The sequence below is a fragment of the Callospermophilus lateralis genome, chromosome 10, assembly GCF_048772815.1.
Source record: "Callospermophilus lateralis isolate mCalLat2 chromosome 10, mCalLat2.hap1, whole genome shotgun sequence".
In the NCBI taxonomy this organism is placed as follows: Eukaryota; Metazoa; Chordata; class Mammalia; order Rodentia; family Sciuridae; genus Callospermophilus; species Callospermophilus lateralis.
The window spans coordinates 77,947,520-77,950,537 of NC_135314.1; positions in this window are offsets into that span (position 1 = coordinate 77,947,520).

The following is a 3,018-nucleotide window of genomic DNA, read 5'->3' on the forward strand; positions in this document are numbered from 1 at the left end:
TGATATTTCATTGTATATTTATAGAATATTTTATTTACCTATTCATCTATCAGAGGACACTTCATTCTTTGGATGTTGTGATTAATGCTGAATATCATGTTAATTCTATAGGTTTCTTAGTACTACTGCAGGGAGTATATGTTATTATAAAATAACAAAAGCTAAACTATATTAATTATTTGTACTAAATATATTTTATGTTTATTTTCTCAAAATATCAACCCAAGAATAATCATTTTGGGGGTTCTGATCTGGCTTTCTTAGACACATCTGGCCAATCCTATCTGGACAGCAACCTATCAGGAATATAAATAAGAATTTATATATCTAGAAAGAATTGGATAAAATACAATTATAAGATCCTATGAAATGTCTTCTCAGAGAAAGCTGCAACTGATCCTAGATGTCATCTGAGCATAGAAGTCATGTAATTTTAGAGCTGAAAGTGATTCTAAAAATAATCCAGAACAACAGCTCATTTTAAAAGTGAAGACGTTGAATTTGAAGACAGTGAATGGATTTCCCAAAGCCAAGGGAATTTCCATTGGCTCTAGTACTTCTCTAAATTAGATTTGAATTATTTATGGATAGACAAGCTGACTATAATAAAGCATCTCTAAATTGTAGGAACCAGCTTGAAGTTCATGCACAGTTCTATAGAAACTTACACAAGACCTTTCACATAATTATGGAAAAATTTTATACTTACAAAAACTTTTTTAAGGTTTAAAATTATTTTAAATTTACACACAGTAGAGTTGGCTTCTTTATATACAATTCTGTAAGTTTAAAAATATATAGAGATTTGTGAACACAATAAGGACCACAATCAGAATACAGAACAAAAATATTCCTGCTTCCTCTTTGTAGTCAAACTGGCTCCCACACCTAGGCTCTGGTGTGGCAACTAGGGATCTGTTTTATATCCCTATAATTTGTCTCTTATAGAATATCATATAAATAAACTCATAAAGTAAATAATATTTTCAACTTGTTTTTTTTTTCACTCAGCAGAGTTTCAAATTTATCTTTTTATTATAGAAATAGTTCATTCCTTTTTATTTTGAGGAGTACCCCATTGTATGGATGTGCTATTGCTAATCTATTTTGCCCATTAATGGTCACCTAGAATGTTTACTAGTTTGGTACAGTTATAATAAAACTGCCATCAACATTGATGAACCAAACAAAACATTTTTGTGTGTGAACATATGCTTTAATTTTTATGTCTTTGTGTAAACTCAAGTTTTCATACTCAGAAGGCTGATGCAGAAGGGTCATGAGTTCAAGACTAGCCTGGGCAACCAACTCACAAAAAAAAAAAGAACAAAAAAAATTATTTCTCAAATCCCTACAAGATTCCTAGAATTAATGATAAATGTGTATCTTGACACGTATTTAATTTTATAAGAAACTGCAACACTCTTTTCCAAAGTGGTTCTACTATTTGGCATTCCCATCAACATATACAGAAGTTGCAGTTGTTTTGAATTTCTTTGCCAGCATATGAAATTGTCCTTTTTAAAAAAAGTCTTTTTTAAACATGAGCAATGTTACCCCATTCTGCATTTAGTTTGGATTAGCCTCATGGTTAACAACAGTGAGCCTTTCTCAAGCATTTATTTACCATTCATATGACTGTTGAATTCTTAAATCTTTTCTTCATTTGTTAATTTAGCTGATTGTTTTCTTATTGTTGAGTTTTGAGAATTCTTTTTATATTCTGGATGTTGAATATGTGATTTGCAAATATCCCCTTCCAGATCATATCTTGTCTTTTCATTCTCTTGAGTATCTTTCATAAAGAAAAAGTTTTTAATTTTGTAAAATCCAATTTATCAATATTTTCTTCTATTGATGATGCTTGTAATGTCATATCTAATAATTCTTTGCCTAGCCCCAGGTCATTAAGATATTTTCCTATGCTTTCTTCTAAGAATCTTACAGGTTTTGTTTGTTTTATATTCAGACATATAACTCATTTTGAGTTAATTATTATATAAAGTATAATATTGAAGCCAAAGTCTTTTCTTTGCTGATGGCTGTCCACTTGCTCCAGTACAAATTGGTGAAAGGGTTATGCCTATTCAATTGAGTTCTCTTTGTGCCTGAAACTAGATCAGCTATATTTGTATAGGTAAATTTTGAACTTTATTCTGCTTCATTGATTTATCAATGTCACACTTTTTTGATTATTATAACTTTATAGTATAACTTAAAGTTGGGTAGTGTACATCTCCTACTTTATTGTTTAAAATTGAAATATTCTAGTTTCTTTGTCTTTGCATATAAATTTTAATATCCGTTTGTCTGGGTAGATAAAAATCCAGCTAGAATTTTTTTTTAAATTATGTTAAAACTATGGGTCAATTTGAAGAGACTAAACACCTTAAATTTATGAGTCTTCCAATTTATGAACGCAGTATATCTCTTTGTTTATTTAATTTTTAAAAAATGATTTCACTAGCATTTTGTAGTTTCTACCATACAGATCCTATATGATGTCTTGTTAGATTTATATTTAAATAGTTCCATTTTAATAGTTGTCATATATGTTGTTGCTTTTTACTGTTGGTTTTCAGTTGATATTGTTAGTACATAGAAATATTATTGGCATTTATATGTTTTCTTTTCAACCTCCAACATTGCTAAGTTCAATTATTTATCCTAGGAACTATTTTTGTAGTTTTTATGGAATTTTCTATATAGATATTCAAATCATCTAAAAATAGGATTGTTTTTTTATTTCCAATTTATGTGTTTATTTTATTTGTCTTATTGAATGGCCAGAACTTTTAGAATGATGTTCAATAAAGAGTTGAAATTACACACCCTTACCATTTTTTAAAAGCATTTATTCTTTCACTATTAAGTACTAAGTTAACTATGGCATTTTTATTGATCCCTTTTATCAAGTTAAGGAAGTTCCCTTCTTTCTAAGTTTGCTGAATTGTTATAAAAATGAATATTGAATTTTTCAAATGTTTTTGCAGAATCAATTGCTATCATGTGTTTTCC